Genomic DNA, 10141 nt, shown 5'->3' on the forward strand with positions numbered 1-10141 from the left:
GAAGGGGCTGTTGTCTCTTTGGCAGGAAGATGAGGGTGGGGGAAATTGGCCTGAGGGGGGTCCCACATGGTTCCACTTAGTCCCACCCACCCCATGTTTAAGTTGGAGGTATAAAGGAATTCGCCTTCCTGGGCCTGCCACCACTGCTGGAGTGAAGGGGTGTGTGGCCCTGGCAAGTGGAGGGAGGACATCCCTATCTGGTACCCATGATAACAGTCAGGGGAGAGTGGCTATGGGGAGTGAGAGTCTGTTGAGAAGATGGGGGTGGGCAGGTGGATCATGTGTGAGTGGGGTGAAGAGTGTAGGGTGGGGCCAGGATGGGACAGGGCATGGGTGGGCAGGGCAGAGATCTGGGGAGGATCATGGGTGGGTGTAATAGGGAGAGTGCCTGCAGGTAGATGGGGACAGGTGGGACCGGGACATGGAGGCTGGGGATGTAGGGCACCATGGGGACATTCTTGGGCATTCAAGGTGACAAGAGGCATGGCCATATTTCTGGTGGTCAAATTGTATGCAGAAGGTCCGGAACTATCTCAGAGGGGACACTTGGCTCGACCACCTGCTGGCCAGACACAGATTGGCTGTTGGGGCCAAGCAGATGCCTGGCTCTTGGTCCTTGGCCTTAGGCTGCCTGAGACCCTGAGGTCCAATCATCAAGGGCTGGTCCTGATCCCTCCCCCTGCCGGGCTGTCATACCCACAGAGCTTCCAGTGACCATCCTGCGTCCACTTCGGGACAAGATCGCCATGGAGAAGCACCGAGGTGTGCTAGAGTGTCAGATGTCTCGGGCCAGTGCACAGGTGCGGTGGTTCAAGGGCACTCAGGAGCTGCAGCCTGGGCCCAAGTATGAGATGGTCAGTGATGGTGTCTACCGCAAGCTTATCATTAAGGATGTGCAACCTGAGGATGAGGACACCTATACCTGTGACGCTGGTGACGTCAAGACCAGTGCCCAGTTCTTTGTGGAAGGTATAGGGAGGGTGGGTGGGCAGCTTTCAGGATTGCTGGCAGGGAGGGTCTCTCTGGCTTCAACTGTTTGCCTTGCTCTCCTAGAGGGGGCCAAGTCTGAGAGCAACCTGCCTGGTGTGTGAGTGACTGCGATGCATGTGCTGTGGTAGGACAGGGTTTGTTCCCAGTAGGGAACCAGAGGCTGAAGGAGGAGATGGCTGGTCCTCCCTGTGGGACCTCCTGGTGACTGTTCATCTTCCACAGAGCAATCCATCACTATTGTGCGGGGCCTGCAGGATGTGACAGTGATGGAGCCTGCCCCTGCCTGGTTCGAGTGTGAGACCTCCATTCCCTCAGTGCGGCCACCCAAGTGGCTGCTGGGGAAGACGGTGCTGAAGGCAGGACCCGATGTGGGAATAGAGCAGGAGGGCACAGTGCATCGGCTGACCCTGCGGCGGACCTACTCCACCATGACAGGGTCGGTGCATTTCACCATCGGCAAATCCCGCTCTTCTGCCCACCTGGTGGTATCAGGTGAGGGCTCAACCCTGGTGGGCAGACCTGAGGCGGGGCCACATGTGAGCACGGTCCAGGGTCACAAGTAGATGTGGCTCAGGGCCATGAATGCACTTAGTTCAGGGCCACAGAGGAGGCAGTCTACATTCACAGGTGGACAGGTTCAGGCCTCAGCAGGCAGGACAGAGTGAAGCATTCTCATGTCCTGCAGCCCAGCCTCTTCCCGTCCCTGCAGACATCCCTATGGTCCTCACACGGCCTCTGGAGCCCAAGACGGGACGTGAGTTGCAGTCAGTGGTCCTGTCCTGTGACTTCCGGCCATCTCCAAAGGCTGTGCAGTGGTACAAGGATGACACGCCCTTGTCTCCCTCCAACAAATTCAAGATGAGCCTGCAGGGTCAGATGGCTGAGCTGCGTGTTCTCCGGCTCACGCCTGCTGATGCTGGCATCTACCGGTGCCAGGCAGGCAGTGCACAGAGCAGCGCCGAAGTCACCGTTGAAGGTGGGGTGCGATGAGGACTAGGGGTGTGGGAAGAGCCTCTGGGAATGGGAGTAGTCAGCCACACAGGTGCTGAGCTCCCTTTATGCCCCTCGCAGCACGGGAGGTGACAGTGATACAGCCACTGCAGGATGCTGAGGCCATGGAGGAGGGCCGGGTCACCTTCTCCTGCGAGCTATCCCATGAGGATGAGGAGGTTGAGTGGTCACTCAATGGGACACCCTTGTACAATGACAGCTTCCATGAGATCACACATGAGGGCCAGCGCCACACGCTGGTGCTGAAGAGTGTCCACCTGGCAGATACAGGCACAGTGCGTGTCACCTCGTCGAAGGTATCGGCCTCGGCACACCTGGAGGTCCGAGGTGAGCTGCCCTCTTGGGGTTTGTGCTGTTTCCAGGGTCCCATGCTTGGGGTGGGCACCAGGACATCTCACTGGCCCATGCCCTCCCTACAGCAAAACCGGCGGTGTTCCTGAGGGCGCTGGATGATGTGTCTGTGGAAGAACGTGGCACCCTGGCCCTGCAGTGTGAGGTGTCCGACCCCGAGGCCCATGTGGTATGGTGCAAAGATGGTGTGCCACTGGGCCCCAGTGACAAATACAACTTCCTGCGCACAGCTGGCACACGGGGGCTTGTGGTGCATGACCTGAGCCCTGAAGACGCTGGCCTGTATACCTGCCACATGGGTACAGAGGAGACCCATGCCCGGGTCAGCGTGCACGGTGTGTGGCCCTGGGATCAGCTGGAGCTCAGGGGGTTGGGTGGAGGTGCTGGAAACTTGGCAGTTAGCCTCATCTGGGGTGGCCCGCCCCATTCTATAAGACTAGGGACTGCTCTGCTGAGTTAGGGGAGGCCAGGGAGGTCCCTGGAGGTGGGAAAAGGAGAAACCAAGATGCCAGGCAGGGGGAAGGGTAGACCATATCCCCATCCTACACGGGGCCTCAGGAAGGCCCTGAGGTCAGCTGGCTGACCTAGCCCTGGGTCTCAGAGCTATGGTTCCCTGGGGCATGTCCCTCTCAGCTGGAGCTGGATTCCTCAACCTTGAGGTGGCTGCCTGGCTCCTGAATGTGCCTGCCATCCTGGCTCAGCTACCTATAATCTAGATTCTAACTGCAGAGGTATCTGGATCCAATGACTGATGTAACAGGCCTGCTTGCTGGTCACCCCATGGTGTGTCTGTGACAGTTTCATAACTGAACAAAGGAGTAGAGGACAGTGTAACAATATGTCCTGGAGCCAGACTCGTCCCATCTGGAGGATCCTCCTTCCTCCAGGCTCCTATCTTTACTTTCACGGATATTATGAGCCTGTGACAATTGTGTGCAGTCCATGCTCTTGGCCACCCTGATTAGAACTCAGAGGTCTTGGTCATCCAGACACCAGGGTGTGGCCAACTCCAGGTGAGGGGCACCTACCAATTGGACAGGGCAGCATGGTCTGGCCCCTCCCGAATCTGGTCCCTCCAGGGAGGTATGGACCAGGCCAGTGCATCATCTCAAGGCCAGTGCCTGTGGCTGACTGGCCTGACCTGTCTCTGTGGCCTGCAGACCTGCATGTGGGTATCACCAAGAGACTGAAGACAACAGAGGTGCTGGCAGGTGAGAGCTGCACCTTTGAGTGCATCCTGTCCCACGAGAGTGCAGGCGACCCGGCTGTGTGGACGGTTGATGGGAAGACAGTGGGCAGCTCTGCCCACTTTCAGGCCACACGCCAGGGCCGAAAATACACACTGACAGTCAGAGATGCTGCACCAAGTGATACTGGGGAGGTGGTCTTCTCCGTGCGGGGCCTTACCTCCAAGGCCTCACTCATTGTCAAAGGTGAGCATGTCTGGCTAGGGTGGGGACTTGTCACAATGCAGTGAGGGGCTGCTGAGCCCAGGCCCCTTTCCCAGATGCCCAGGAGGTGGGACCCTGGACTGAAGAAACACCTAGGGTTGCTTCCAGGGCCTGTCTCTCCAGGCCCCTGGATAGCATCCCTTCTAGAGGCCTGCTGGGGTCCTGGGGGGAGATTCCAACCATGTGGTGGTGGTGGGGTTGCATTCTCAGATGAGCTTCTCTGAGTTTCTGATGCAGGCCTGAAATTCTGGTCCAGTCCATGGTCCAGTTGCCCTAAGTGGTTGGTAGATCCCAGAGCCTGTGGCCCACTAAGCCATTGTGAGGACACTTGAGGTGAGGCTTCAGCCACCCACTTGGCTGTGAGAGCACTGTGGATATCCCTGAGCTTGTGCTTCTGGTGTGTACCTGTGGTACAGATCAGTGGAACTCAGCTCACAGGTGGCGCTGGCCCACGGCCACATCCTGAGCTGAGAGGATGAGATTCTGTGGTCTCACATCCCCCCTCCTCCCATCTTCCAGGTCCTAGCTTCTGGCAGTCCAGGGCACTGAGGCTCTTGGAGTCCCTGAGTTTGAGGCCTATAGTTTCTTTGGTTTTGGTCACTAGAGACTGAACATTCCAAAATACGTGTATCTGACCTCATCTAGGCTATAGCTAGAGCTGTGGATGCAGCCTGGGTCATGGCTACATCTATAGCTGGCACCATGGCCAGGCCTCATGGGCAGTGTCTCTGCTTCCTTCAGAGAGGCCAGTAAACTTCACTAAACCCCTGGAGGACCAGCGGGCTGTGCTGGGGGAGGACGTGGTGCTGAGCTGTGAGCTATCACGGATGGGTGCCCCAGTTCGCTGGCTGAAGGATGGCAAAGCCATCCGCAAGAGTCAGAAGTATGATACGCTCGTCGAAGGCCCACGGGCTGTGCTGGTCATCCATGGGGCCTCACTGAAGGATTCAGGCACATACACGTGCGAAGTGGAGGATTCCAAAAGCACAGCCAGCCTCCAAGTGGAAGGTAAACACTGTGAAAGTTCTCACAAGTGGCCCTGCTGCAGTTTCTCTACCCGCAGCAGGGCACAGGGTCACCTCCAACAACCTCAGCTTCCCTGTCCCAAGTGGGAAGGGCTCATCCAGGCCTCACACCCTACCTTTTGTGCCTCTGTCTCCTGCCCCCAGAAAAGCCAAACCGGTTCACGGAGGAGCTGGCTGACCTACAGGTGGAGGAGAAAGGCACTGCTGTGTTCACGTGTGTGACAGAGAGGCCTGTGACCATGGTGACCTGGCGCAAGGGCCTCACAGAGCTGCGGGCTTCAGGGAAGCACCGGCCTAGCCAGGAGGGCCTGACGCTGAGGCTTACCATCAATGCCCTGGAGAAGGCAGATGGTGACACCTACACTTGTGACATTGGTCAGGCTCAGTCCCAGGCTCGGCTCCTGGTGCAAGGTGAGGCCAGCTGGGTTTGTGCAGTCAGGCTTTGTTTGAAGTTGACCCTGGAGACTGAGAGCCAGTCAGAGATTGAGCTCCGGATGGGTTCATCTTTAGTTTCCCCTTCTCTGAGAGTAGAGGGGAACCCTGGGTGGTCTCTGAGGCTTTCCCAGGTAGACCTTTGTGAATGATCTGATGGCCTTACACTTACTCATACATTTATTTGCTGTGTTTTTCATATGTGCATAGTATGGCAGCCCCTATGGGTGAGTTTTGCATGTATTTACACACATGATATATCACCCTCTTCTCAGAAGTGCAGCCTGATAAGACGTGCCAATGGCCAGGGAACTTCAGGTGCCTCCAGGGAAGAACCCATGTGCAATAACATTGTCATTGATAGTTATGGTGGTATCTTAGTTCATTTTCTGTTGCTTGTAACAGAATACCTGAAACTGGGTAATTTATAAAGAAAAGGAATTTATTTCGTATAGTTCTGGAGGCTAGGGAGCCCAAGATCAAGCAGCTGCATTTGGTGAAGGCTTTCTTGCTGGTGGGGACTCTGCAGAGTCCTGAGGTAGCTTAGGGCATCACAAAGTGGGAGTGCTCAGTGTGCTAGAATATAAGGCCAGGTGAAGTGGCTTATGCCTGTAAGCTCAGCAACCTAAGGGGCTGAGGAGTGAGCATAGTTTAAGCCTAGGCGTTTGAGACTAGCCTGGGCAACATAGTGAGATCCCATCTCTAAAAAACAAAAACTAAATTAGCTGGGGGTGGTGGCGTGTGTGCCTGCAGTCCTAGCTACTTGGGAGGCTGAAGTGGGAAGATCGTTTGAACCAGGAGTTCGAGGATGCAGTGAACTGTGATCATGCTGCTGCACTCTAGCCTAGGTGACAGAGCAAGATCTATCTCCAAACAAACAAAAAACCCAAACAAATAAAAAAAAATAAAGAAGTCATATAAGGTAGGAACTTCCACTCCAACTTTTCCTCTCTAGTGAATTCAACAAATCTAGTGAAAGCATTTTGATAGCACAGTAAAAACTCCATGATCTAATAAAGTTGTAATCACAGTTAATAAAAAGAAATTGGTGAAGGTATGAGTCAGAAAATAATGAGACCCCTTAAAACTTGGGAGGCCAGAGCCATTTCTTTGCATATCAGTTCACTAACCTGAGGTCTTTGTCTCTTGGGAGCCACATGCATGTAAAGGGGAGTCTTGGAGGAAATTCTGGATGCAGAAGGCATCTGAATGCATGCGTCACCTCACTACTCAGAAATGCTTTCTCTTTAACATCCCTAATTCAAGGGCAAAATGCTCTTGTTTTTAGGAATTCACACTCTGTATCCTCTAAACAATTCAACTGAAATTTTAACATAGTCGTGTTTTGGTTCACACTCATGTTTCCTCTGTTAATACAAAATTTCATGTCATTGTATGACTGCAGTGACAAGTGCAACTAGCATATACAGGTTTGGGGACAGGCAGCTGCTCTTGGGAAGCTTAGATCAGTGGGAGGTGGCAGGACAGCACACTCACCTGGCTTTCAGGCTGTGGACTCACCCAGCAGATTTCACAGAAGGACCCCCCAACATTTAGGGCTCAGAGGTTGTCCTCTCAGTGTTCTGCTCTGTGTTTTCAAAGTTCTGTCAACAGGAGCTCCTTAGACAAGACCACCTCTTGCTCCATCATGGGAAGCATTATATCCCTCTGCCCCCAGGCAACAGACCAAGTGGGCCTCCAAGATGGTGGGGACCCCTGACATGCCTGTCTGTGTCCTTGCAGGCCAGAGCGTGAGCATTGTCGAGGACCTGGAGGACATGGACGTGCAGGAGGGCTCCTCAGCTACGTTCCGCTGCCGCGTCTCCCCTGCTGACTACAAGCCCGTGTACTGGTTCTTGGACAAGACACCCCTACACCCCAACGAGCTGAATGAGATTGAGGCCCAGCCTGGGGGCTACCATGTGCTGACTCTGCGGCAGCTTGCACTCAAGGACTCAGGCACCGTCCACTTTGAGGTGGGCGACCAGCGGGCCTCGGCTTCCCTGAGGGTTACTGGTAGGTTGTGTGCCTGGAAGCCAGGGCCGAGGTGGGGGGACTCCTTATCATCCATGTCATTCAGGGGTGCAGCCTTGCGGAGGGCAGATGGCAGCTTGGTCAGTGCCAACTGTGGTCCCCAGGTGCAGGGGAGGCTGAAGTTGGGCTCTTTCACACTAATTTCCTTCCATGTGATTTGTAGAATTGTGGCCAGAGTGGCACAGGCCAGACTGTGTCTCTGTTGGGGAAGGTACCACTTAAGAGCCCTGTTCCTTCCACACCCCTTTCTGTGGGCTTGGCCTAAAGGTGGCAGGCAGGCACTGAACCTGGCCATTGTCTCCTTTGCTATTGATCACTCCAGCACAGTTACCTCCCCCAAACACCTTCTGCTTCTCTCCCTGTGTCCTCCAGAGAAGCCAAGTGTCTTCTCCCAGGAGCTCACAGATGCCACAGTCACAGAGGGAGAGGACCTGACCCTTACATGTGAGACCAGTGCCCCAGATTGCCCTGTGTGCTGGACCAAGGATGGGAAGACCCTGCGACCATCTGCCCGGTGTCAGCTGAGCTATGAGGGTCGCCAGGCCCAGCTGGTCCTCACTGGGGCCACCCTGCAGGACAGTGGGCGTTACAAGTGTGAGGCTCATGGGGCCTGCTGCAGTGCCATTGTCAGGGTCCATGGTGAGCCTCTGTGTAGTCAGTCCTCTGTGCCTGTCTGTGTCCTAACCTCCTCTTCTTACATGACACCGGTCCTATTAGATCTGGGCCTACCTGGATGACTTCATTTTACCTTAATTTCCTCTTTAAAGGCCTTACCTCTAAATACAGACACATACTGAGGTTCAGAGTCAGGGCTTTATCACATGAATATTCAGTTTAGTTCATGACACTACCCTTCTCTATTCTGATCCTTGGAGCACCATTCTTGTCACTCACCAGAGGTTTGGGGTTCCTGCCTTTAGGCTTTGAGATAGAAGGGTTGAGGTGGGCTGGTCCTGGCCCCTGCTCAGGCCCCGGCTCCGGCCCCAGCCTTCCTCCACCTTCCGGGTCCCTAGGCAGGACCCAGGGCAGGAAGGGTAAGTTAAACCCATACCTGTCTGCAGCCCGGCCAGTGCAGTTCCGGGAGGCCCTGAAGGACCTGGAGGTGGCAGAGGGTGGAGCTGCAACGCTGCGCTGCACGCTGTCGTCTGTGGCTGCTCCTGTGGAGTGGCGACGTGGGGACAACCTCTTAAGGTCAGGTGACAAGTATGGCCTGCGTCAGGAGGGCACCATGCTGGAGCTAGTGGTGCGGGACCTGCAGCCCCAGGACAGCGGGCAATACTCGTGCTCCTTCAGGGACCAGGTGACATCTGCCACACTCACCGTGAAGGGTAAGCTTCTCTGTCTGCTCCACACCTGGGCCTGATGTGGGCCTCCATTCAGTGTGAGAGGACAAAGGTGATGTTCTCCTTGTCTTTCTGGCCTTGATGCAGCCCTGCCCGCCCAGTTCATAGGGAAGCTGAGAAACAAGGAAGCCACAGAAGGGACCACGGCCTCACTGCGGTGTGAGCTGAGCAAGGTGGCCCCTGTGGAGTGGAAGAAGGGGCCCGAGACCCTCAGCGCTGGGAACAGATACAGCCTGAGGCAAGACGGGGCAGTGTGTGAGCTACAGATCCGTGACGTGGCCGTGGCAGATGCCGGGGAGTACTCGTGTGTCTGCGGGCAGGAAAAGACCTTGGCCACTCTCACTGTCAAGGGTAAGATCGATGCATCCAAGCATATCTACCTTCTGGTGTCTAATTATTGGCTTCCTGCCATCTGTTTCTATTCATTCCCCATTCATACCCCATCTCTGTGCCATGCTCTTCCCATCATTCCTTGGAATCCCTTCCAGCTTCCTGGGCTGTTGTAGGAAGCAGGAAAAACCAGCATGTACAAAAACCAGCTCTCCTCCCTGTGCCCCTGTGGGTTCTGTCCTGTGGGACTCTTATCTCCATCATGGGCATGTGCTGTTCCCCGGTGACCTCCAGGGTGTCTCTATGTCTTTCTGTTCCTCCTCAGCCCTGCCGGCCCACTTCATAGGAAGACTGAGAAACCAAGAGGCCATGGAAGAAGCCACAGCTACACTTCAGTGTGAGCTGAGCAAGGCAGCCCCTGTAGAGTGGAAGAAGGGGCCTAAAACCCTCAGAGATGGGGACAGATACAGCCTGAGGCAGGACGGGACTGTGTGTGAGCTGCAGATCCATGGTGTGGCCGTGGAAGATGCCGGGGAGTACTCATGTGTGTGTGGGCAGGAGAGGACCTCAGCCACACTAACTGTCAAGGGTAAAGCCCACATCTGGCTATGTGTGCGTGTGGCTGTGCGACTGTCGTTCATGCTCCCACCTTGTGCCTGTGTCCATGTCTCTCTCCCTCGTCCCTGCAGCATTGTTTTCCCACCACCTGCTCTGTGGGACACATCTCAGGAGCTGGGAAACAGCAGAGAACAGGGGTCTTTCCCAGCCCCCACGGAGGTCACAGTCAGAATAGAGAATATGGGGAGAAGCAGATAATTAGAAAAAATGGAATTAAGGTGTTGTGCCTAGGAGTTCCACAAAGACCACACTGCCAAACAAGTTAAATTTAAAGAGGAGTCCTTTTATTGAAGAGCTGGCTGGCGACTGCCTCAGTGTCCCAACATGGGGTTTCTGAGAGCAGCTCTTGAGTGCTTAAGGGGTCGGGTTTTTAAGGCTTGGTTTGCATCCTGGTTGGCATGTAGGCTGCCCAGGTGCGTCCAGGTAGGATAGCAAACGAGCATTGTAAAGAAGCAGAATTTTGTGGTTAGTTAACCATATGTCATACATCTTTGTTTTAATATTTTCCCTGTATACATCTTAGTTTCAGTATTTTTCCCTGTACATCTTAGTTTCA

The sequence above is a fragment of the Otolemur garnettii genome, unplaced genomic scaffold (genome assembly GCF_000181295.1).
Source record: "Otolemur garnettii isolate 467f Iridium unplaced genomic scaffold, OtoGar3 scaffold00285, whole genome shotgun sequence".
NCBI classification, from domain to species: Eukaryota; Metazoa; Chordata; class Mammalia; order Primates; family Galagidae; genus Otolemur; species Otolemur garnettii.